The sequence below is a fragment of the Topomyia yanbarensis genome, chromosome 1 (genome assembly GCF_030247195.1).
Source record: "Topomyia yanbarensis strain Yona2022 chromosome 1, ASM3024719v1, whole genome shotgun sequence".
Taxonomy (NCBI): Eukaryota; Metazoa; Arthropoda; class Insecta; order Diptera; family Culicidae; genus Topomyia; species Topomyia yanbarensis.
In genome coordinates this window covers 194440776-194468318 of record NC_080670.1, presented here as the reverse complement: position 1 = coordinate 194468318, position 27543 = coordinate 194440776, and the positions used below count along the sequence as shown (strand labels likewise).

At 39.6% G+C, this 27543-nt stretch overlaps 1 protein-coding gene across 9 annotated transcripts in view; it reads right to left on the bottom strand.

Annotated features, from left to right (window-relative positions):
- LOC131686024 (signal transducer and transcription activator) overlaps positions 1 to 27543 on the bottom strand; it is a 126682-nt gene that overhangs the window by 62976 nt on the left and 36163 nt on the right. The window contains exons 1-2 of one of the 9 annotated variants that reach the window (XM_058970161.1): positions 13384 to 13606; positions 12806 to 13079 (exon numbers count right to left, since the gene is read on the bottom strand). The exons of 7 other annotated variants lie outside the window; for them this stretch is intronic. The gene's annotated coding sequence lies outside the window, so the exon portion shown is untranslated. Of the gene's footprint in view, positions 1 to 12805; positions 13080 to 13383; positions 13607 to 27543 lie in introns of those variants that run through there. One more of the 9 variants, XM_058970169.1, reaches the window with a different exon arrangement.

Sequence of the window (27543 nt, the reverse complement as noted above, 5' to 3'; positions counted from 1 at the left end):
ATTTTCCTGGTTATATTCCCTGCTACCAGCAATGAGTGCCCTTTCAGAGCATCGATTGACCACAACGATTGAAACTCGTTGATCAACACTAGGAGTGTCATGTGGCAGTATATCCGTATCAGTTTTTATCATCGCACTGTATCAACATTGGCACTTAACCGTCATTTCAACGTAGTTTCATTCTCATGAAATGCTCCTGCTCAGTTATTAAACATCGAACCCATTACCCGCAAGAGGGGTATGTGCGAGCAGCATTAATCACCCGAACCTACACGTACGCGGCGCAGCGTACGTACACAGATTCTGTGTATCGATCTTTCGCCACCCTCGTACTAAGCAGCGGCGTTGCCCGAGAGCACAATTGGCCGATAATTGAAAGTCAAGCGCAAGTAATTACTAGTAGAGCAACATCGCCACGGCGCTGCGGCCGCAGCGGCGTGACTTACAGCGACTGATTCTCGGTACTGGAGCGGTACTCTCGCCGTCAAGATACATGTGATTCCGGCTCCGTGCGCTGTGTGCGAGTGTATGTTTGTTTATTCAAAGATGCTTACCTGGAATGGGAAAAGGAAAGAAGAGAAAAAAGCGTTAGAATATCATTATCACAAACGGGGAGTATGGTTTTGATTCAAGCGAAGTACGGTGGTTCAGAATCCGACATTTGTATAACCCGGCAGCGAATCTCTTCAGTTATTGATTGATGTTTTAACTTCCTTAAATGCAAAACCTTGGTATTACATCAGGTCGCGTTTCTAGTTCGATAGGCTTTCATGATTTCATTGTGAGATGTTGAAAGTCCTACCTACCAGGAACTACATTGCGCAGTCAATTCGGAGCAACTTTCTAATAAAAGCCTTTTCACAAAATTACAACATTACTCACATTCACGTAATCATTCGCTTGAAATAGATTTTCCCATATTGTAGTGATTTTACCAAATGTACAATGTTTAAAATTAGAATTCTAATTATTCGACGAGGGCGACCGGTCTTTTTCGCACTGGTTCTGAATTCCAGCGTATTTACGAGTGGACATCAAGCACTATCACTGTGAAAGGCTGTCTGATAAGATAAGCAACGGCCGAGTAGACACCAATAGGTCATGTCTACCTAATCCAGGTGTTCTGTGGAGGAGGTTATCTGTTCATTATACGTATAGCATTGCAAGATCATTCACAGTACACGTCATAAGTACGAAATCGCTCAATGAATGTTGCAACTTAATGCTTTATTTGAGACGTTAACTCAACGAAGAATGGTAATAGCTATCCCGTGGATCAAGTACACACAACTTGCTATTGCGCGTGAAGATCTTCTTACTCGGTGGAAAAACATTTGCTTCCTCACCTACTGTATCTTGACGATCACTGCTCCACTCTCGTTATCGTCATCGTTGATGCCGTTTTGGTGTTCGCGATTGGATGTTCTTCCTTGTTTATTTCTCTCACGGGGCATAAGTATGAAGCTGCCATTTTTACATTAGATTCACCGCTGATGGTGTTGGCTGCTCATTGGGTGGTACTGAACGCAGCTTCTGCAGTTAATAATACTACCTGAACAACAACCATAAATTTGGAAAACGTTTGCGGTTCAGGTGGTAGTATAACAGACTGTGTGTTGGAGTGGATTGCCGTAGATGAGTTTTCCTTGGCTTTATCCGGGATATGTGCAAAATGTTTTCAGTGTGACGAGAGCTCGATATGTTTTGTATTGTAGGGACATATAGATATGGACTAGGCCGTAACAAATGCCAAGTCTTCGTATTGCGACATCAGTTTTTTGACGACTACTTTGCAAGTACGCAGTGCAATGTCGTGCAACCGTATCTCGATTTCACCATCGTCCATATACACGGGGATCTTGAGTATACCATTATCTCACTCAATCACGTGTTGTTAAAGTAAATCTTTTTGTCTGGGCCAATTTGTTCAACGTTATCAGTTTCTGATATGATGGAACTGTATAAAAGCAACTTCCATAAACCTAAGCTTCATTTTTACCTTGAGAAAATGTTTCAGCTCGCACACTCTTCTTCAATAACGGATAGAGCTAAAGATAATCGGAGCACTACTTTTTGCCTGTGAATCGCACCCTTGCCCAAACAAATCAATTGAACCGGTGGTTGTCCAAACGAATCGATTGAACCAAGCGTGACTCTTTCTCACCCCAGTGAGTCTGGGATCAATCCATTTCGAGGTCGTATGAATTTTCTCAGGCGAAAAATCTCTCTAGTCTCATCTACCTTCGAATGGGAAGTAAAACCGTTGGTCACGGTTCATATGTTGATGGCCTTAAAACAATGGTCACGAAGCTGAAGTCGCCTCCCTGGCGTCGGTAATAGGCGCACAATGGGAATAGCGGCCAATGGAAAATAAAAACGAATAAAAAACAAAGGAATCAATAATTTAATTTCATTAGAGCGGAAGAAACAAAAATGGAATTTGGGGGGTGGGCGTAGTTGGTAAATCGATTGCCTCATACGCAGCGCACCTGGGTTCGAGTCACAACCCGCACATAGGGTTAGAAATTTTTCATAATAGATTTTTCTAATCCGAAGAGGCAAATGGCCTTCAGGTTAAAACCTCTATAATCGAAATAAAAAAAATCCGGAGGGGTTATTGAAAAGGAACCTTCCAAAAACCTGTAGAAGTCATGTTTTATCATTGCGTACCCCGGGGCCAGTACAGCCCAAAGGATATTTTCCCCAGAAATCCGCTAATGTAAACAGGTTGGACCGATGATTCCTCTGCAGATCAATCCATTTGCAATTCAACGATAGAAGTCGACTGAAAACCTCAGTTAAAAGCTTGTCTGTCCGATTTTTACACTTCAGGTGCTATTCACATAATTCCTCCAACGAAGACCTGCATGACCAGCATAACCTCTACAGCGGAACTTTGGAGCTGACCTACACATTTCAATAATTTAAATAAAGCATAGTTTGCCATTATGAACCCTCTCCTGGTTTGTTATTCCGTGAGTGGACTGACACGTTCTCCATCAATCTATCAAAATACACAAATAAATAGCCATTGACTATGCCAGTCGAAAGCCATAGACCTAGCACCAACTCGTACTATCCATGGTTGGGAAGTGTACCTTTTAGGTATTATCCGAACTTTTAGTTGTTTGGACAGTTTCCGTTCCGTCGAAATAGCTCATGGACCAAAACACTTCGCGAACAAAGCATGAATAATAATGCAAGAAAACAGGATCATAACCATTTAGTTTAGAGTTGTGAAAAACATTCTAGAATGGTTCTAAAACTGTTCCACAAACGTAAGGTTTTCGTCTATGTATTTATCAATCTCTGCTATTTTTTCCACTGCGGGTTTCACATACAGTAGCCTGGGAAGCATACATTCTGTACATACTATAATTTTTCGAACTCAGGTGAAAACGGTGGCTTTGGTTGATCGCTTGTGCTTGAAGACTTGCAGATTTGGTTGCATGGTACATGATAATACTTCAGCTCTGCACATCTTCGAATTTCTTGCATTTCTCCCCATCTGGTAGCGAAGCATCCCGATCAGAATGAAATTACAAGATTATAACAGAACTTTTTGGAACATATTCTGTTATAAATTAGGTCTTGTTGGTAGTTAAAATAACAGAAATTTATAACAAATAACAGTGCGAGATATAGTTTTGAAATATTTCTGTTGTGTTTCTGATCCACATCATAGACCTAAAAACTTTATCTGCTAGTCGTACGGATTGGATTTATGAAACGTACAGGAATCGTCAGTGCATTTTTGTCTTCCTCATATAAAAAATAATAAGTAACCACTTTTAGACTCGACTTCTCAAGATTTAAAAAGGTTCAAATGGCTTGACTGTAGTGTCTGTAGCAGTTTAGCTCCAGCCTCAATGAGCCAATTAGCTCAGTTTCCGCAACGCTTCCAGTTTTATCGCAATCTACACGGATAGTTAGTACCCCTCGAGGGAACTACCGAATTCCGACTGAGAGTTTCTCGGAGACGGAATTTCTCCCTATACCGATGCCCGTTGTGTGAGCCTTTTAGCTCTCAATTTTATCGCAATCTACTCGCAGTTTTGTCACACTGGGCCGGAGTCACAAGGGTTGCAAGTTTGAAGCCGGCCTCTAAGGGGTTTTTTTTTTCATATAATTGCTTTCGTTAAACTCACCATTTCGATCCATTTTCCAACAAAAAATCCTAAATAAGGTATTGGCACTTACGTAGAAACCCAAAAAATCATTGGTTTATCTATTCGGATAGTCCTACTCAATGCCCAATGCCCAACCAATGGATGTCGAAAACTGTACGGCGATTCCGGGGTGAGCGTTTACGTCCGGTATACTGGCGTCTTGACGACTCGCTTCCGGTGCATCGGCGCGAACTTCTCGAGCTAATTCCCGGCGGTAAATTTGGCCTACTTCACAGGGCGATTATCCAATGTTTCATTCTTTCACTCGCCTGATTATCTCTTCAATTCTAGCTACAAAGCCGACAAAAGTTGCACAATAGCTCCGCTAATGGCTTTTTCTCCCGCGTCCAGTCTTTCACTTTCTCATCCGCGGAAGCGACAATCTTTGCGCCGCTGGGAAGTCACAGCTTCAATACTCCATTGTTCATTGCGTTCAACAGTATCGAACCGAGGAAAGAAACCTGAGCAACACCCGCCGTAATTGTCATTCTTCTCTATTTCTTGTCTAACTCTTTGTTCAGTGTTCGGTTCTGAATGCAGCTCTTCAATGTCCTGAAGAGGTACTCAGGAACACTCATGCTGTATAGCGAATGGGCGATTGCTTCTTATCAGTTGAAAGAATTCTAAGGTGACCACCGCACCGTAGTGATATTCCCATGTCCGTTTTTCGACTGTGCTGTCTCCGCAGTTTCCATAACCGTTCGAATTGCATCCACTGTAGACCTGCCTTTTCGGACACCGAGCTTCACATTGGACAGGCCGTTCACAGTCCCCGTGTACTACGTAAAGCTGTTCAGGTTTACGCCGTCTAACATTTTTCCGACCGAATTTAACAGAAATATTGGTCTATACGGCCTATAATATGTCCAGGTTTTACCAGCTTCAGCAGCAACACCAGCTTCTGTCGCTTCCTGTTATTGGGGAAGCTACCTTCATCGATGCATTTCTGCGTCGTAGTTCTGAACATATCCTGGTGCTCCAGTATCGTTGTTTTCAGTACTAACTTTAGGATTCCGTTTGTTCCTGGGGCCTTCTTCACTTTCATGGCTTACGCCATCTCGATCAGCTCTTCGTTGGTTATTCGGGTTTCTTCTTCATAATCATTATCCTCACTGTACGGCGGAAGCGGCCTGACCGTTGGTTCATGCTGCCTTATCACCTTAACCTTCTCAGGGCACCTTTCATGTGGTTCAGCTGGACCTTTTAACTTCGTCATGGCAACTCTGCAGGCGACTCTCCAAGGATTTGAGTTGGCTTTGTGGCGGCAAAGCTCTACAAGGCAAGTATTCTTGCTTAGATTGATTGCGTTGTTGAGAGCAATCCGTGTAGCCAACTTTCGTTTCTCTCTTTCGGTGTCATTGCGAGCCCTTTGACTTCTTCTCCAGGCTCGTAGGCAGATTACATATAGATCATAAATCGTCGTTTTCCACCGGGGTAATGGGCGCCAATCCTTTCTCGGTTTCTCAGTTCTCGGCTTGGTCGCATCGCACGCCTCGCAAAAAATCAGAAATGTCTTATGGAATCGCAAATTAAGAATCAAATCCCGGACGGGTTTTGAAGAGAGGAGGAAAACTCTGAAACAATCTGTAATATAATAATGAGTTAATTTTATTTCCAAAACTGTTATAATACAGTGAAGACCTCGATTTTATCAGCCCCCGATCTTGCCCACCCCCGGTTTTATCAGCTTTTTGACCCGATTTTATCAGCCTCATATAAAAATTGATAGTTGGTAGTTTGATGGGTTCTAGCAGACGAACCAAGCTGAATTCGAGTAACTCCTTTCTTGAGCATATTTTCCTGATCTTAGAGACCCGAAATAGGCAAAAATAAATATTTTTTTTAATTTTGCACTGTCAGACCCTCTTAAGACAAATTTAAACTAAATAATCAGAAAGGGTTAGGAGGCTATATCTAGGAACTAAAGAATATTTTAGGAGCTTCGGTTTATTAAAAAGAAAGGAAAATATATGTCCTGATTTTGCCAACGTCCCCGTTTTAATTTACCAAGGGGCTGATAAAAACGGGGTTTCACTGTAGTATGCAATGTTAAAAAGTAAAATTACAAGAAAATTGCAGATGACAATTTTTTAAATTTCATTTCTCATTTTTTTAAGCGATATTGATGGGGGACTGACACATTTTTTTAATTATGTCGGCCTAAAGGACATGTTGGCGGTTTAGAGAAAAACGCTATTAAAGGGTGTTCCACATCAAATTGCATCACGGAAAAAAACGCTGTAGAAAATAACCCATTGGGTATTTTCTCTTTAAAATTTGGGTAGAGGTAGTTAGTATTTTGTTTACACTGTATTTTTATTGCTGTCAGTTTTACAAAAAGTGTTGCCGATAGCTGCGTGTGTTACAGCAAATGCGCACGAGGAATGCATGGCTGTTTAAAACAAAAGAAGTTCAGCGTTGCCACCGAGATTGTGGGAGACTGCCCTAGATGTTCAATACTAATAATTAAGCGGATAAAAAATAAGTCGATTTTTTGTCCACTACACCAGACGCCTCTGTTAATGGTCCATTATAGCTGTCTGAAAGCATGAGTAGTGCCAATAACAGGCTTTCCATGGTGAAAGTTCCACATTGATGCCATATATTAACTAACGCAACTAATACAGTATCAGCACAATACACTCAGGTTTTTTTACGCGGGGGATACAGGCCGCGTGAATGAAAACCGCGTAAATTTCAAAATCCACGCAAATGAAAACCGCGTTAATTTCAAAATCCGCGTGAATGAAAACCGCGTAAATTTCAAAATCCACGCAAATGAAAACCGCGTTAATTTCAAAATCCGCGTGAAGGAAAACCGCGTAAATTTCAAAATCCGCGTAAATGAAAACCGTGTAAATTTAAGAATCCGCGTAAAAAAACCGCGTAAAAAAAACCTGAGTGTATTCTGCCTTTTCTGGCATTATATCAGCATGAAATCAGTATGTGGGGCTTAGACTGCTGCATATTCAAAGCAGATATGTCTGTCGTTATAATGCTTATTGCTTACTGTCACTGACGCAGTAGCAGAACCAATTTGAATTTTTTTAAACTTTTCTTGACAACATCGTGCTGCTCACTACTGACAGTAATCCTTGGTTTGGCAGACATTTCAATCCGGACATTGACGCTCCGTCTGTAACGGAGCATTCCATTTGGCACTTTAGCCCTTATTTGGCATATGACAATTTTCAACTTTGATTGTTTTATTTCGCAATCTTTTTAACGACTAATGACTGCTTTAATCAAGCGATTGTGCATATGTATCAGATTTTCTGCAATGTTTCTCGAAATAATCCTACTTTATCGACCTACTGCTTTCTAAATAAATATAGCGTCGCTAAACACGAAAACAATATCCATTTTCATTCCTTAGGTTCAATTTGGCAATATCTAGTAAAACATTAGATTCTTCACTCGCTCCTTTCGGTAGGCTTAAATTCGTTATGGATTTAGCGTTTCGACTTCGCCTCATCAGAATCCGACACCAACTTAGTGACCGGACTAAGCTAGCGCCAGAGTACCCGCGACACGATATATGTTCCTTAACAAACACCTAGTCAAGCATGATGTCCCACAAGAAAAGATGTTCTGAAGAAATATTGGTTTCTGGTAAATTACGGACCTACACACTTTTGTCATTTACTAACTACAGGTATACCTCGATTTAACATACTCACGATTTAACATACCCTCGATTTAACATATTTCGATTTAACGTAATTTTTACCTCGATTTAACATACATGCAAAATTTTTAAATTTGTTTTAATGCCAATGTTACTAAAACGAAATGTTAAGAATCAATATCAATTTTATTCTATGATCCACTTCCAATGCTTAAAGAAACATAATTTATTTTCGTTTTTTCGCTAGAATATGTTTAAGATTCTGAGATACAAAAACATTCTTATATTGATTCCGCACAACAAAATGAATACACGAATTTGTGGTTCAAGTTATTTCCTGATAATAGTTTTATGGGTTTTTATGTGTAAGCTAGAAATAGAGAACTGGAAAGATATGGTTGATGGAAGGTATAGGAATCAGGAATCAGAATATATTGGCTCAAGGTATGGGGCGGTGACGAGATATTGGCGGTCGGTGAGTCCCATTAATAGGCATTAGGGCTGTAGCGGTTATTACGAAACTGTTGGAAATTTGTAATGAAGTCATGACAGTTCCTCGATATTAACGCACCCAACTAGAGCTTGAAAGAACGTAAACTCGATTCCTGCTAAAGATAATATTTTTTTCAGGCTTTATTGAACAGGTGAATTTTTCAGTGCATGTGGGCATTTTTCAAAAAAAAACTTCGTTATGGATCGACTCCTCTTGCAAAAAAAAATGCAATAGACGATAATGATGGAAGACAGAAGTCTTCCTTCAATGTACGACTCCTGGTAAGCTCACGGTTGTGTACCATGGGGAGTTGTGAACACTAGGGCATTGCAAAAAAAACTTTTTTTTGAATTCTCAAAGGCCCCCCTCTCATATTGTGACAAATGTCAAAGTAAGCTCAGATGCCAAATTTCACATCATTTGGACAATTTTAGACCCCCGCCCACTTCGCTTGAAATTTTTTGAAATTGGTACTATGGGAAAATATGGAGGAAAAATACATTAAATGCTCTAACTTTTGAAGTAGCAATCAGAAAATTACAATTTATACCTCTTTTGAAAGGAAATAATCTAAGTATTTGAATGAAGATATATTTGTTTCTTGAAAAATACGGGAAAGTTGGGTACTGGGTCATTTTGACCCCAAAATCCCCTATTTTTAATGATTTTTCTGCTCCGTGATGCAAAACATACATATTTTGTAGTTTTTCTAATGTGAAAACATCTCAGAAATCGAACGGAACCCTTTTGACCTTAGTTCGAATACGAGAAATTGGGGTTATAGGGCTTTTTGTCAGTCATATTAAATTTTATCATTTTCTCATGCATATATCTCTATTATTCTTCAATCAATTTTCATAAAATGTATTTTATTGAACGTGTAAAATTCTGAGGAATAAAACAAAAATAAAAACGTTAAAGGTAAAATTCAAAAACATCAAACTTTTTGATATTTACTCTACAAATCTCATTTTTTTCATTATTTGTCCTAATACCTCAACTTCCCCTATTTTTCCAGGAATGGAACTTTTCTCATGTGATTCCTAAGCATATTTTACACTAAAAGTAGTAAATTAAATAAGAATTTTGTTGTTAAATGGGGTTAATATGTGCTATTTTATGATAAAAATGTGAAATCGTCACTATATGTCAGATAATTTGATGTTCCTGAATTTTACCGGTAACGAATCTATTTTTGTTATAATCCTAAGGATTTTCCACGTTCAACAAGGTATAGTTTATGAAAATTGAATGAAGAATAATAGAGATATATTCACGAGAAAATGATGAAGGTTAATATTAATGTCAAAAGGCCATTTAACCCCAACTTCTCGTATTTGGACTACGATCAAAAGGGTTCCATTCGATTTCTGAGATTTTTTTACATTAGAAAAACTACAAAATATGTATGATTTTCATCACGGAGCAGAAAAATCATTAAAAATAGGGGATTTTGGGGCCAAAATGATCCAGTACCCCACTTTCCCGTATTTTTCTAGAAACAGATATATCTCCATTCAAATACTAAGATTATTTCCTTCCAAAAGAGGTATAAATTTTAATTTTCTGATTTCCACTTCAAAAGTTATAGCATTTAGTGTGTTTTTCCTCCATATTTTCCCATAGTACCAATTTCAAAAAATTTCAAGCGAAGTGGGCGGGGGTCTAACATTGTCCAAATGATGTGAAATTTGGCATCTGAGCTTACTTTGACATTTGTCACAATATGAGAGGGGGGGCCTTTGAGAATTCAAAAAAAAATTTTTTTTGCAATGCCCTAGTGAACACCCACAATTTGCGCAAGCTATAAATGATAAAAATGTGGTAACTACTTTTAAATGTTTCTACTGTCATGACGGCACTTTCTCATTAGCAAATGTTTCATTAACTCGTGTTCTTAGTGTTTAGAAAACTAGCGAATAAATATACCAAACAAAAAGTTTTTTACTCAATTGTATTTGTGGTATGTGGAGTCCCGTCATGTAGCTGATTTCAAAGTAAATTAGTGCAAAACATTCCTTGTGCAATTTGCTTTCATTGATAAAAATTTTTGGATGAACGTTTATTGTGTCGATGGAGATACGTATTTTTCGAAGATATGTAAAGTGGGAAGTTGTGAACCATAAATTACAGTGGATTATAGTTATTTTTTTAAAAGAACAGTATCATAATTCGAAAAACAGGGATGACTCATACATATTATGATATAAAAAGGTTAAATTTCATGCGAAGAACAGGATTGTACCACAATTTTAATCTTCCCGTGCCTTCCACCTACGCATTTCGAATCAGATCACTTTTTTTCTATAACCCGAATAAAAATAAACCACAAAAATATTCCATTTTTTCTACTTTTTGCGATGGTTCACAACTCCCCACCAAACTAAAAAATGCCGATTCCACGCATTTCACGCATTCTGCCATATCTTAAAGATGATAATGATTATTTTAAATTGCTTCAGCCCGTGAATGTATTAAGGTGTCCTTCACAAATACCTGATCAACTTTCGAAAATGGACCAATGTTTATTGTAGTTATGCCCCGAAAACAAAACTATGTTCACAACTCCCCACCGTCACCTACCATAATAAATGTTCACGTTTAAATAGAAATCTAGGAGATAAATCCAATAAATAAAAAAGGAGATAGATCCAAAAAAATTAAATGATTTCCGTCTTTGTCGCCTGTTACATCGTGGGAGCAGGAAACCAGTGGATTAATTCTTGGCTTTAGACATCACATGCTACGCGGCTACTTTGAAGATCGATAATAGTGACATCAACATTCTAGTGAATTCCACCTCCTCGTCGTACATAAGGATTAAACAATTTTTGTTAAATATTTTTGTATTGCAATTAAAATGTCTTATTTATTCTGACTTTTAAACTGAGGTATTGTATCTGTCGTGCACAAAATGATTTAATCCAACTTATTCCTTAAGGAGAACTATAGCGCTACAATGGCTCGATTTGGTTGTTTTTTTCTGCAAGTAGAACTGCTGTGCTTACAAAACTTCGTGACTAGTCGTTTGCTCGTGAACTCAAGTAGTGTTCTCTTTTTGAATTCTGCGATTATCTGACGGACAGGTTGGTCTACCAAGATAAAGATGAGACAAAATAGAAACACAAATTTTCTTACTTACTAAAGTTAGGTATTGTGCTCTTTATGCACACAATGGTTAATCTAACTTTGTTTATGTTAGAAAAAATCTCGTGAAAAAAAAATAACTAATACTGTACTGCTAATAACACTATTCTTATAAGTTATCCTGAATTCTGAGAAAATTTTGCAACGAACTTTATGAAATGAATATCTGTTAGAATTGGCGAATACTTGGCAAGGTTAAGATATATATGTTGTTTATGTTCAGAAGAGCTGAAGAATTGTTTAATTATGAATATGCGGTTTCTATATCACTGTTAGGTGGATATAATCAGTAATATTCTTGTAAATATTTCGTGTGATGAATAAAAAAAACAATTCTATTCGAAAACAAATCGATCGTGAACCGACAAATGGGCGAAATTAACAAATGTACACAAACAGAGATTTGATTAATATCTGAAAGAGGAGTAAAAATACTTTATAAAAAATATAAAAACTCATTTATAAATATTTCACACTTCATGAAAATCAATAAAAAACAAAACGGCGGATCCGACTTTCGACTGTAAACAAAAAGCCAGGCGGGTTACGCCTCTGCATTTCTAAGGTAGTGTATACAGGCGAAATTGACAGCATCATTGTTTACAAGGTCCGTAAACAGAATCGCCCTAAACAAAAACCAAGTGCTTGTTACGCCCAGGAAGAATAACAAATTTTCCCCTCCAGCGAGCACGGCGAAAGCCACATTTGATTTTTGTTTTTTGGCGACACTGCAGGGCGAAATTGAGAGTCGTCAAAACAAGAGGGCGACTCAAAAATGGCCTAATCAACATTTCATAACAACACTCGGCGAAATAATCTGTTTTCAATTTTATCAACGAAAACGTTATTATATAAAACATTTTAGTTATGCTTCCGAAAACTAGTATTGTTTCAAAGTGTTTCAATACATTTGAAGGCGCAGTATGCAAACACTGTTAAAATACGATTTAATTTTCTGAACCGAATTTTCAAAGCTATTTTTCTCGATTCGATATCATTGCGACTTCGGCCCTTTGGTCGATTCATGATCGAAATATTTCTTTTGTGTTTCGATTTTACATAAAATTCGATTTAACGTACATGATTGAATCGGAAAATGTATGTTAAATCGAGGTATACCTGTAAATAAATTTTGAATGTTACATACTACCTTTTCAACATTTTTTTAAAATTCTGTTGTTACTGCAGATATATGATATACACCCTTGAAATACATTAATCACGTACGATGGACAGGAAACAACCTGTTGACAGCATGATCAAAACAGGCAACGTAGAAGTCTGCGGGCATCTATCTTACTTACTCATCGAAAAACATGCACGCCGTTTAACTAAAACATACAAAACAAAAATGAAACCATTACTCACTTCCTTTAGCAGCAGCAGCAGCAGTGGGAGCCGTCTATTGGAAGACTGCACGCGCTGAAGTACAAAAAGAGCAATAAAACAACCTTCTTTCTTGGCCGTTTCCTATATGTACCCCTCGTCCATCAACTACATGTAAATTTAATCACCGGTCAAAGCGCTTCAATCGATTTGCAAAGTCACGTCGCCTTTTTCAGCACTATATCACACTATTCCCGAACTGCACTCTATCCTTGCACTATTGACAATTGAATATTTTCATTCGTCCTAAAATGTACTGATAAATCTTAGAAGAAAAAAACCTTAAGACCACCACCGGAAAGTCCCCCCTAACGTGAACGAGCTCCAGAATAAAACCAATTAAAGTCCTGATTGGGCTCCGCCGGCGGACAACAAAATGAAACTTAAACCATAAACGGCGCGCGACGACATAAAGTACACCTCGTAAAACATACAAACACCACTTCGCTCGCCGATTCGATTAATTAATTTTGCACCATGCGTCGCGGCAAACGCTTTGATCGCAATATGTATATTCGTTTTTTACCCCAACGGATTCGAATTCGGGTGGCTATTTTTACCTCCAAACAGGTCCGACAGACACGCTATTGAGAACTCATCGCGGCCTTTCCCAGTTGGCCAAAATTGGATAACAAATTTGCGCGGACGTTTTGCAGCTTGCCCCGGGGACGACCGACCAGCTTGCTGCTGCTGAGAGCAATAGAAAAAAAAAACCTGAAATGCACCGGGACTCGAAACAACCTCTTTTCACGACCGCGCTTATCAACTTTCCGGAGAAGACTGAGCCAAGAGTAGTGAGACTCCAACCCGGCCCCACACTGAACGCGGATGCGACGAACTGCGAGTCACTCAACACGGGCGCCACACAGCGAGAACGAGAGAGAGAGAGTCACACTCGGTTGAGAGTGAGATCGTTATTACTGCGCACTCACTACACAACCAGGTACTTATGCGTTCGGCCGCGTGCGTGCGATGCGATGGTGATGTATTCAGCAGGCATCGACATCTCTATGGTGGCAAGGTCACTCGCCATTCTTCCGTGCCCGGCGGCGGCGGCAGCAGCAGGCAGGCAGCGATAATGCTGTGTGTCTGACTGCGTGCGTACCGAATTCAGTGAGCGGAACCAAACCCGTGTCGGTCGCGGACAGGAGAGTTTTGAATGGTTTGTTTACACTTTGCAGTAACGGAAATCAGCTCGTTATGGGGGGATCCGGTTTAGTGTGGGTGCTGATCGAAGGAGGATGGAATTTTCAAGGTGAGATTTTTGTAATATGAATAATATTCATTTGTAACACGAAAATTATCTTATTTTTCATTGCAATTACTATTTAGGAAATACGGGAATGTTGACAGTTTCTCCAAAGCTTCAATCGTGGAAGACAATTGGCACAACTAATTGCTTTAATAAGTAAGGTAATCAATATGCTCATTACCGATATTTTGTTTGTTACGTAAAGCTTCAAATAATTCTAGAATTGATTCAAGTACAAGACATAAAATTCAGTTCCAATTACCGAAAACAACGGCTACGTTCTTTACAGTTTCAGTTGAAAGGAAAAACATTCTTTCTGTCGGACTGCTCAATATTAAAATTGTATATACACAAATTACAGCATCACTAAAAGCTTAGCTTAGCTTAGTTGACCGCCCATGAGTTTCCCGTGATTGATCAAAGCCTATTGAAATTGCATATTGAACCAATTGTATGATACTTGGGGGAGTGGTTCATCATACTCAACGTGCAACCTAAAAAGACTAAGATTATAGTATGATCAATAACGTACATGGCCACGCCCATGCAGGTGAATTTTGGGATGGAAAGGAATGTTAGTCCAACACTTGTGACTATTATGACCGAGGAATTCTCTGCATCATCCACAAGCGTCACAGAATAGGATTGGTGTTAGTAGGTAGGGAGATGAATCAGGATATATCTTGGTAGATATTGTGATTTAGCTGAGTATTCACGCGCTCTGTCTTTTCATTTTACATCAAAGTTTTCAGGTGTGCGACCTCCTGTAGAAATATGACTCCATTCAAATAGGCATTTTAAAAATTATTGTTCCGTGGGGCCGATTGGATGAAGCCGCGTGGAATATAATAGAGGTCTTTTCATATATAGACAATATGATCTTAGCAATATGCACGAAATCGCTCGCGATCAATTTCCGAGAATTCGAAACGAACAATATGAACTTCGAACAGCCGGCCATCGGGAATAATGCTTCTTATTAACACTTCAATAATCATTTTCAAGTTTGCAGTACAAAGAAAGCATACAAATGTATAAAAGATATCCCAAATGACTGAAAAAATTCACTGCGAAATGTTAATGACAAGTTGGCATCTCCACTCTCCCTATCAGACACGTTCCCATAATTGGGTTAAATACCAATTGCAAACGACATGTTTATTATGCGTATCAAATATAATACTACACTACGACAGGGGATCCCTCGGTGATCCAAAAGAAGATTGTATGTGAGAACAGCAATGCTAGCAAATACCGACTACCATATGAGAGGTGCAAATTCGAATGAGTGACGTAGAGTACAGCACTGGATGATTTTGAAGGAAGGACCAGGAGAGCGATTTTACGAAGTTTTAGCTTCCGATGCCCCTACATTTTCTCACAAAGTGAAGTTCTGGAATGTTGAGATTTTTATCACTGTTTAGGAAAGCAAAAGTGTCATAAAGCTAGTGTCAGGCCTTCATGAGACCTCAAGAAATCACTTTTGGAGGTATTCGTAAATGTAGATTTGTCGGTAGACGGTTCCAGATTTAATTAAAAAAAACCTAATTTAACACATCTACAGATCGCTTGCAACATAAAAAACTTTTTGTGCAATTAAACAGCTCGAGCTTTTTTTTAAACGGTTTTTAAACCAAAGCTTTGGAAGCTAAACCTTGGCGTGGAAGAGCCGGTATATTAATAAATGCTGTTACTTAGTGTAGAATTAGATTTTGTCCTTTACGGCTATTATACAACCGCCAGAAGAAACTTAAAACGTTGGTACACAATCGAGAATAGCGAATCAGAAAAGATGACTATATGTCAGTGATTCACTAAATACAGAATGGATAAAGGTTATGATGTAAAACCTTACGGTCCGTCGAGGTTAAGTCTTCGGTACGGAGCAATACCTCGACCCAGGAACTACTAGTATGTTGTTAGTCGCCTCTTATGACATGGGAGCAGTTCCCAGAGGTTCTATTCTTGGCTGAAATAGTGCAAAAAGATTTCAGCCCGCCAGACACCACACGGCTTACAAATTACAGCATCACTAAAATGACAACTGTAGGCACTGGTTTATTTTTTTAAAATCAACAAGAAATATTACATGCATTATCCACGAAGTGTAAAGTATAGATACTAAAGGACCGAACAACTGCAAATATTGTTTTTAGTTAATTGTACTGTACCAGGTTTATGGGCGGTGGTCAGCTATTTTCGTCCGCGTCCCTTATCACCTATTTTGTAAGGTGATTCATCAACAGTGCTATCTTTGAAAATGAACTACCTTGGTTATTCAACTATTTTTTCCGATCATATTTTATTGCACATAGTGTGTCGTATGTAATTTTAAATGTACTTTGATTTGATGACATTGCAAGGGAACACGTATCCGCCGGTTGATGCCAATCTAGCTGACATCTCTTTGGACAAAGCAAACTAATTTATTTGTTTGTTTAGTGTTTATTTGACCAAATAGGGAACTAATCCACTGGGAATTTAATGTACGTGAGGAATACGCATGGTATTGTCTGAGTGAAAAAAATGGGAATTGATAGTTTCTCGAGAAGAATCAGAAGCCAGCTACCAATTCGCAGCAGTAATACCAGCACGAAGAACATACGTTTTATTGTCATATTCATTGGCTCATTTTTAGGCCAATAAATCAATTAAATTAAATCAATAATTTATGGTCTATTTTATATTGTCGACAACACTCTCGACAGCCGGCTGTCCGGAGTTCAAGTTGTTTTCGATGAAACAAACTCTCGATAAACGGTTATCCAGAGGTTAAACACCTTCGCATCGCGAACATTTACGTATCCTAGTCAATAAACTATTCAAACTTCTTATGCACGAAAATAAATTCTCAGTCGCATCGCTTGCTTGAGGCGAATCCTGACTAACAACCCACCCACTACCCAATCCGTGGTACTTATGGGAGCGTCACTGAGTCGGGGCCTTCCGTTAAGTAAGTACCACATCAACACTTCCTTTCTCATATCCAAAGCTACGGTAAAGATGGTCGTGGCCAGCAATGGCGGTTCTCAGGCGAAATTCTCGCTTGGACTGGATCAATTGTTATTCCCAAACAATGCTCCTCAAGTAGTCTGGCTGGAAATGAGAGTCATCAGTCGGCAATCTACGAAGTATACCGTGCTTACGCAACGCAACGCAATTGTACTGTACCAGGTTTATGCCAGACATTTTCCTGAAAAATATTGGCAACCCTGGTTACGATAAAGGCCACCTTCTCATTTTGCACAGAAGAGAAGCTAAAAATCGCTACGCTGCAACTATTAGTAAAGCTAGCAAGCAAACAATTCTGTCTATCGCTTTGTTAGTTATCCACTGCGCAAACAGTAAAGTAACGTTACTTTCGGGCAGTGAAATGGGTCAACCACAAAACATAAAGAGTACTCGTGCTACAAAAAACACAATTTTGATTAACATTAACCCTCAGAAAGGCAAGCTAAAATTGTGACTTCAAGAAGCATCGCTCCTAAGACCCAATGAAACCAAAAGCCTCTTTTTGTCGTTTTATCAGCGAGAGAATCGAAAGTCCGAAAACGCTCGAACATTTGAATTTTATATTACAAGTTCATTGAAACTAGGGAACTGTAACTAGCCGGACCTCTGAGACCCCTTTTTGAGGGTGAAGTACTCGCCTTAGACCCACAGTAAATGAGGTGGAACACTTACTAAAAGTGATAATGGAGCTTGATCTCGAGAAGTGACCTAAATGAAGTTACAACACGTCCGTAATAGTATACTGATCACGTTTAGAAGATTAGCACATGAGCTTCTTTGCAATGAACATGTATGACAATGTTAAAACCAAGATTCCTGTATACATGAATGACGATAAAATTGAAGTACAGCAAGTACATACACATTTGAAAAATGATTAATGATTAGTGATTAGTAACAAGACGGCACATTACGGAAAACGCCGAAGACACCAGAGTTTCTGTAATGTGCCGCACAAGCAAGTACTCTTCGACATACGCTGCTTAAACACCAACCAAGTTTTGTTGCTTCAAATCAACAACGAACTAACAACGATTGCGCCTAGTACCTCCAAACCACCAATCAGCACAACTACACAGAAAAGAAGTAAATGTCGATGAAGAGAGATTTTTAAATGCAATCCGTTAAAACACGAAGCACATAAGAACAGCGAACCGTGAACAGCAAGAAAGCAATATCAAGTATCTGTTCGGAAAGTTTTTCGACTCAATTCCAGTGTGCGATATTTGAAAACAACACATCGAATTGAAAATTCCTCTTTATCTCGAAAAATACATTTACAGTGCACTAAATGGACTGTTGTCTTCGATTTTACGCAGTGTGCGAAGAACCTCTCGAGTTAGACTTTGGACTTTGGTGGTAGTGTCGATTTCTTTTAACCTTCGCTAGATTCCATAAACTGGTACTCGTTTGGAGCCTTCAAGCTCTTATCGTACACCATACGATCGATAACGGTCCACCAATCCGTTCATTTTCGCTTAATGGCAGCTTGAAAAATCTGGCCAAAACGCGATTTCTTCACAAGAGTAATATTTTTCGATGAATTGCTTCAATTTCGGAAAGCATTTACTGATATAAATGTCCGACATTGAGCTCTTTGATTTTGTTTGGAAGGATCAGAGGCCCTCGAACATGCTTCTCAGAAAACCTTCGGCTCGAATTTCGATGCGTATGCAATATCGTCTGGCGCTGCTTCAATGTTGTCAGTGTAGTAGCCATCGTTTCGTGATTCGAAAGTGTAGAATACTATTCATAATCAAAAATGATGAATTTTCCATTCACAAAGTGCTTACGGTGCAGTGTACGGTAGCAAATTGGTATTTTTTCGAGGTGTTTCGCTGTATTTTTTGGTGCACACTTATGTTTGTTGGTCTCAAAACACAGCGGACAGCTTGAAATGCCAAGTTCTTGTGTTAATTTGCGTGATTATTGTCCAACCTTGTTTTTGGCACTTGATAAAACATTGGCAACATTTTTTTTTCTTTCTACATGGATTTCACCGGGACTTTCCGTCATATGGAAATCGGTTCGGAATCCTGAATGGACTCTGTATGGATTACAGTTCAAATGCACGAGCCGATTCCGGCTCAATCGGTTTCGAAATAATCAGCTTTTGCATTTCAGCTGGAATCTATACAGAACCAGTTAAGAATTCCGGATCAATGTCCGAATGGTTTAACCGAGGCGTATCTGTTCATTATGAAACTACACTGTAAAACTACCCTGCAAGTCCACAGCCGGAAAACCGAACCGGAGTCAGTTGTGTCAGTGAAGCCGGAAGTCTGTTTAGAGCCAGTCAGAATTCCTGTTCATTTTTCGACTGGACTTACTGGACATGTCTTTAGTTTCGACAATTATGAGAAGCGTCCATAAAATGTTCATCATTTTGATCTGAAACCTTAACATTATTAAAATCTTTTAGAGCAAGCTTATATTAAAATGACGATTGAAAAGTTTCCTTAACCAATGAAGGGATACCACGAGAAAGTGGTAGACCAAAAAACATAATCATCGCTGATTCGATCAAAGCTTTGCAGTTGTGCTCGCTTTAAGAATCTGCAAGCATTCCTTTGGAAATTGGAACATTTTCACACAAGAGCAACTGTTCAAAAAGGCAAGAAGCTTTTACATGCACTACTTTCATACTAACACTCTGGCTTAACAAAAAGCGTTTTGCATACTAACCTACTACAATCCGTCGAAGCGTGGCAATGTTAGAACATCAAGATCCCCGTGTATGATGGGAAAATTGACGTACGGGTACTCGATCTGATGTCTAGTACTTTCGATATGGCTTTTAAAAGGTTTATGCCACAATATGGAGAAGTAGAATCTATTCTGTCTGCTTTCATCAACCGATGACACCAGTCACGAAAAGCGTGTAAAGCAAACGAAGAAAAAAGTTGAACAATTAACAGTTACCTGGCGCGTTCGGTTCCTGTGCACTGAGCTATAGATATGTTGGATCTAGGTATCTCAGTATGAGTCCGTGAGTTCTCCATGAAGCGTTACTTCATAGCTGTCGCTGACTTCAAATTCAATCACAAGAAGTGGAGCACTTGTTGAAAGAGGAAGTGCATAGTGCCGCTTACAAAGTTCTACTTATTCATTTCCAACATATACGGAATGTGGTTCTGTGACAATTCCAAAATTTACTTCTACTAGACGACCTCGGAACCCCGTCTATATGGAGGATTGCAGAGTGAAAATTCGCTAAAAATCTGTTTTAATCCACCTAGTGGTGCAATTGTGCCTTTCTCATTTGTCGAAACTACGATTCCATGGCTTATTATGTTCAATACACTGGCGGAAATGTATATTACATATTCAATACGATTTGCACATAGTACATACAATAGATCGACAGCCACGATTTTGAGATACTATGTGTCGACACTGAAACATCGCTTGAAACCAGCGGCGAATCAAGGAGGAAGATTCGTTAAGAAATTTTAAACTAGTTATAGTTTTGAAGTAGCAACCCCTTACTGCATACTCCTACCGAAGCCTATACAAGCCAAAAAAAATTGGCCGGGATTGGGTTGACGTTTTTTAGAGCGATTGCATAACCTTTCTATATGAGAAAGGCGAAAAGGTGCCAAAGTCAAAAAGTCAATTTTCGTCAAAAAATATTTTTTTTCGAGATTACATCAAATCTCAACGTTTCACGCATTTTAAAGTCATTTGGCATCCAAAATACAAATTCGATTTTGAAATTTTCCCTTACTCCCCCCTTAGAGAATTTTTCATTTCAGTTTATATGGGAATTTGCTGCGTGATCGCACTCTTCAACCCGTAACTCCGGAACCGGAAATCCAATCAACAAAAAATTCAATAACAGCCGATGGGAAGGTTGTACCTTTCATTTGAAACTAAACGAATGAAAAAAGGGAAATTTGTTACAGCAGATGTGTCTTCAATACAAAACACAATGCACTGTCATTACTCAGACACCATTTTTTACTTATCAATACCAGTTTTCTTAAAGCCCGTTAAGGTTGAATAGAGGATAAGCAAAAATCGAAAACAAAAAAAGCAGTTTCTTTCCATACCGTGAGTTAGAACTTCATAAAAATCAATCAGCAGCACTGTAACAACATTCTGGATAAGCCGATTGATTTTTATGAATATCTAACACAAGGTGTGGAAAAAACTGCTTTTTTCGTTTTCGATTTTTGTCCATTCTCTGTCCAACCTTAAGTGGTCGGACGGCATACTACGAGAAATTGCGCACAGAAGCCGCTAAGGAAAACTCATCTAAGGCGATCGAATTAAACACACAGTCCTCAATAACAGAACCTCAATAGCCGACAGTATCAGAGGGAAAGCTAATGCTAAAGACGACAGATTCAAGCTCGAAACCGGTAAGTGCAAGAAGCCAGGAAGAAAATCCGACTCCATATACAGCAAGATATCAACGATGATGTCATGGACGTGTATGAGATCGCGAAAGATATTGCATAGAGGGGGGGGGCTGGACTATTAAGACAGTGGGAGTAATTCGGACCTCCTCGATTTCTCAGAAAATCGTAAGACTTTCTGACTGTCGTACATATTCGTGGAACCTCTATTCTAAAACACAGCTGATTCTAATTCTTCGGCTTTTTTAGAAAGAAGATACAATGTGTTTCATTTTTTTACCATCCTCAGAACAAAAATTGTTATAATGGGTAAAACCGTGATTAAAACAACAAATAAAAGTGAAAAAATAACAGGTAAGCTTGGAAAGCTTGAGGCTCCTATTCTGGGGAATGATTTTTGTTTGGGTGAAAATAGATATTTTCAAAACGCTCACCACTTTTGTGCGAAATGAGCGTACGGGGCTATTCGGACCCCCTATTCCATCAACCACCGTTCAGCGGCTTGCAGTTATGCACACGATTGCATACTAGACTGCCCTAGAAAATAATGAATTTTTGAAAACTCAACCGGCCCACCTCTGGGTTGACTCCTAGTCCCACCAGGAGTACTTGCTCCAAATTTGAAGCAAATCGGACAAGTCTAGCTACTGGACCAACGTGCCCGAAGTTTGTATGGGAGTTTATGACAGTCCACATGGAGAAAATCCACTAGCGCGCATTTTCGCCGCTGGGTGGCACTGAATGCATCACATTATCACTGTGAGTGAAAACAAGGAAGATAATTTAATTGTCAACAACTTTGTCGAAGACTGCTAGTCAATCCGGCTTTGTTAAAAGAAGTTATTAAATTTTAACGAGGTGATGTCTGAGTCAGTTTTGCATGGGGCCTAGCAGTGCATGGTTGTGTATCGGTACTCGATTTCCACCAACATACTATTCAGCTAAATCTAACCATTAACTCACAAAAATTAATAGCTGGTGGGAATCGAGTACCGATATACAACCATGCACTGCTAGGCCCTATGCAAAACTGACTCAGACATCGCTTTGTTAAAAGTTTAATAACTTTTTTTAACAAAGCCGGATGGACTATCACTCTTCGACAAAGTTGGAGACAATTAAATTATCTTTCTTATTTTCACTTACAGTGACAATGCGATGCATACAGTGCCACCTAGCGGCAAAAATGTGCGCTAGTGGGTTTTCTCCATGTAAATTGTCGAAAAATCCCATACAAACTTCGAGCACGTTGATCCGGTAGCTAGACTTGTCCGATTTGCTTCAAATTTGGAGCAAGTACTCCTGGTGGGACTAGGAATCGACTCAGAGGTGGGCCGATAGGGGTCATTTTTTCTTGTCGCTCTATTGCATACGCCCCAGCCAAGAAAATATATGATACGCCATATGACGGCTGTGATTAACCAAGTTACGTTTTCGTAACGCATTTTTTTGCTTCTTAAGGAGTTTCTCTAATAAATATTTCATAGATAAACATAGTTCCATTGTCTAAAAATATGGTCTGAATTACCCCCACATCGTAAAAGGATGGAAACACGTAGTTTTGCAAATCGTCGGATAGCGCCACCACTCCATGGCGCAAATGAACTTTTATGGCACCAAAATGTAGCTGAAGTTTCGAACTAACAATTAGGACCTTTCACCGGCAATTTTTTTCATATCTAGCCACCTAAAAGGGTGATTTGCTTAGGTAGGTTCGAATAGCCCCGGGTTCCCGTCTGTATTAGACCGATCATCATCATAGATATCGAATAACTCGGGTGCTCTATATCATGGCCGAACATATTTTAGATTTCCAGGCTATTTGACATTAAGCCACCATTACCCTTGAACGCCAACCGCACGCGCATCGTTCCCGATTGCACACAGCCAGCGTTTACGGCGTCTGGCCCGAAGCAAACGACGTCTTCCAGGTTCACTGCTGAGCATAACTTTCGTTGGCCTCCATTCGGGCATTCGCCTTGAATGTTCAGCCCAATGTAGTTTGCCGTGTTTTATCAGTCTTCCGATATCATACTATTATACTTGTTTCGTGCGTCACTCCATTTTGTACTGTGCCGCGAAAAATTTAACTGCAACAGGGAGTATCAGTGTTTTGTATAGGCCGAGTTTTGTGTGCGTCTGTAGGCTACGGGACTTTAGCTGTCTACACAAACCATAGAAAATCCCATTCGCAGAGCCGCAACACGCCTTTCTATCTAACGTCTAACATCGTTACCACATGTCACTAGTGTTCTAAGCTATATGAATTCATTGACAACTTCATATCATACCCCATCGATGTTCACCTCGGAACCAACACTGTTCCGACTGCCTCGCTCTCTACCAAGTGTCGCGCACTTTTTTTGTAAGAAATCCCAGTCTGTCCGGTTATCGTAGCCTGCCTACTAAAAGGTAAAAATGCCCTGCGATCAACGCCGATGATGTCGATGTCGTTCGCGAAGCCAAGAAGCATGGGGGAGATCTCGAGATGATGGTTCCGTTCCTTTGACCATCCAATCTTTGCATCACACCTTCGAGTGCGAATAGATGAAAAATAGATTGCATCGCCCTGCATCATTCCATCTAACGTCACAAACGAGTCAGATGTTTCATTGACTATTTTGACGCTTGATATTGACCCATCCATCTAACATCATACGAATCAGTTTAATCAGTTAATGTCGGAAAACCACATTCAAGAATTTCGTTCAATTCGTTTCACTGAATCGTACGCTGTTTTGAATTACGCAAACAGGTGGTGAGTCCGTAAGTTGAATTCCCGGAATTAATCCAAGATTTGCGCATCTGGTCCGGGAGTAGTCTGCCTAACAGTACATGAAAGAGTACCTTATTGGCAGTATTCGGCCTTGTCATGTCTCGATATACACTCAGGTTTGTAACCATTCTTGGAAATAGGGCTTATGAAGCCATCAAACAAACCCGAAGAAACTCATCTACGGATGTAACATCCTATACAATGGTTTGGAATTTGTTCAGATAATCATGACAATGTCAAAAGGTGCGTCCAGTACCTCCAAAACAATAGCCGCCACCATCAGCGAGGATACCAATATGTATTAGTATTTTGCCAATATGAACTAAAGAGGATTCGTTTTAGGAAAATTTTTCAATGATATCAAATAAAGAATCGATGCCGAAATACCAATAAAAATGGAGATTTAAGCATGTTTATCCGTAAGTTTTCAAAGTCATGGATCTAGTTAATAGTTTCTAAACTATCATACAATGAATATCAGGAAACTTTTCAGTAACAGATCTCAAAAATTCTATGAATCCATTCATTTAAACAATCCCAAAAGCCGAAGATAATAGAACACACACCAGGGGAAAAAACCAAGAGAAACTTCTGAAGCAAAGCTGGCTTACATCCAATTATTTTAACGGTAAACATTCAACTCTCGAACTTCAACCTACCTACCAGGCAAGCATTCCGAATACCAAACAAAGTCAAACAGCTCGTCTGTTTGCGCCTCCCTCACCCACAGTTTCCAAAAATAAATGGAAAATCCAATTTTCTAAATGTACAAATAATAACAATGCTTTCCTTAAATCTCGACAGGCGTAACAGGTCGTCCGCGAAAATACGCAGTGCCAACCTTTTGCTCCATGAATTAGTGTGTGATGAGTGGATCGGGAGGCTTCCCTAGGACGTAGAGCAAGAATGATGATGACGCCGAAAAGGAAAATTCAATAACACAAGGGAACGTTGGCTCCCCCGCAGTGAAAACACAAACATCCCAACAAACACATACACACACATTACATGCCTGCTCGCGTATTAACATGGAATCGCAGTTATAGATGCTCTTTTTTCCCGGAGCCTCGAAAAATATTCCCAAACATACTAAAACAACGTAAATAAACACGTAACCCCTGGATCATTGTTCCGGTGTTTGGTGTTTCGCAGCGTCCCAGCTGGATCGGCGCCGTGTTGATCTGGGAGACGGGGATGTTGGTTGGTTGGTTGATAAGAGAAGAAGGGTGGGTCCAACGGGAGAGTAAATAGAATTTTCTGCTGGGAGAGTTTTGTCCATATCCAGGAGTGGAACAATTAATGATTCACTGGATTTTTGGTAACCATTCGAAAAACAGCGACCTAGATTTAAAAAAAAGTACAAATGGTCAAAGAATATCGGGTAAAACAAAATGTGACAATTGTCTGGATTACTCGCGGAGTACCGGAGTACCTAAAATTCTCCGAACGAAACCCTGGCCAATGTGTGAAGTGTGCCACCTTGGTTTATAATATGAAAATTGAAAGCTTCTCTCGGCTCATTCATCGCTGAAACTCAAGCCACGATAGCGCACGCTGTCTACAGCTTCCTTTTCCAATTCTTGGAAAATGTAAATCGAGAAAAACAACACACTCTTCTATAGGAATATCGGGGTTGGGTTTTCCAACCTACCCCACATTTCGCGGAAAACAGTCCGGTATGACATCTCCTAGGCGGCGGAACGGCAGAAAACAGATCAGATGGCACGCGATTATGAACATGCTGGAAAAATAGTGCAACTGGCGGATTTCATTCGTTTATCTACCTTTTTATAAGTCAACTTTAATTTTTCACTATCGTCATATTCCGGGGCAAAGTCCTGCAACACGTTTGAATAGAGCAAAGGTACAATCGAAACGAGCGCAGTTCTGAAAACATAACAAATCCAGTTTCACGCTCGGCGATTCCTGCGTATCTCTTAGTGGAAATAGAAAAAAAAACGCCAGAGCAGTTTGTCGGAAAACACTACGCTAACGACTAATTGGGCTAAAAGCATCCTTAGCTGTAGACTTAATGCTCTTACCATATCGGGCTGGGCAGCCAGTACCCCCGTCATCAGCCAGGCAGGCATCTCGATGACGATGAAGCTGATGCGAGCAGCAGCAGTAGGCGTTCGGAATTGAGAGAAAGGAGGAAAAACAAAGTTTCTATGGTAACCTTTCGCAATGTGTCTTCTCTTATTTGCGTGGGAAGAGGGAGCGGTAACGCAGGCTCTTCTAGCGAGAAAAGAAGGATGTTATCGATTGAGCTTGCAAGGTTCGTCAGAATAGGCGACGTAAATCGATCGGTTATGTAGTTGTAGGTTTTTTCTAGTTCTCAAAATACGTTTTTAACAGGTGTTGCGTCTTATCAACATGTGTTGAAAAAATAAAGGACCCGTGGGATTAAGGTGAAATATAGATGCCATTATGCTATATTTCTCCTTAGTGGAGAAAAATTTAGGTAAAAACTATGTTTTCTCCATTAAGGAAAAAATTGCCCGGGCACTATGTTTGTTAATGATTTCAAAAGTCCTGCAGGAACGATATTCCGCCGTTGCCGAAATTTCGAAAGTCCGCACAAATAAGCGCAGGGCTGTGGTTTCCGAACTATTATAAGCAAATGAAATTGCTAGAGACAAGACCCTTACGGAGGAGTTCTGTGTTTACGTACCCGCCTACAGTGTAGAGATTAAAGGCGTTGTTACCGATTCGACTTTGACAAGCGGGAAACTGATGAAGCACGGAATTGGTTGTCTCAAAGATTCCCTGCTTCAGCCAGTATAGAATCTGAATTGCAAGGGATTACATTGATGGTCAGTCACACAGGACGCACACAAATTATGTTCAATCAGACCTGGATCAATTGACTTTCGCCAGGTTTACTTGGCTTAATCGCACTCCTTCGGCACGGTTTATGCACCTGTTCGCCTTATTGTACCGCGAGCCATAAGTCGCACTAAATGCAATTTTAAGCAATTGGGCCACACAACCATGTCATGATTCTTGCTACATGAATACTGAAAAGGATCCCTACTGTGAGGAATGTTTACATGAGCTCTCAACAAGTCCTGCGTAAAAAAGAGCGAGGAGAAACTGACGCCTTGGCTTAGGGAACTCTTAGAACTCTTCTGCTCAAATTCTGAAGAGGACTACACCACCGGCAATGACAAATCCTTCTGCTCTCTTGGGTCAGGCTAAGGAAGAGTGAGACGTCTATGATCCCCAAGAAGAGACATTTTCTACTGCGTAAAGACAAAAAGTTTACCTTAAGTTTAAATATAACAGATCAAGGAAGCATTGTAACAAATCCGAAGCAAAA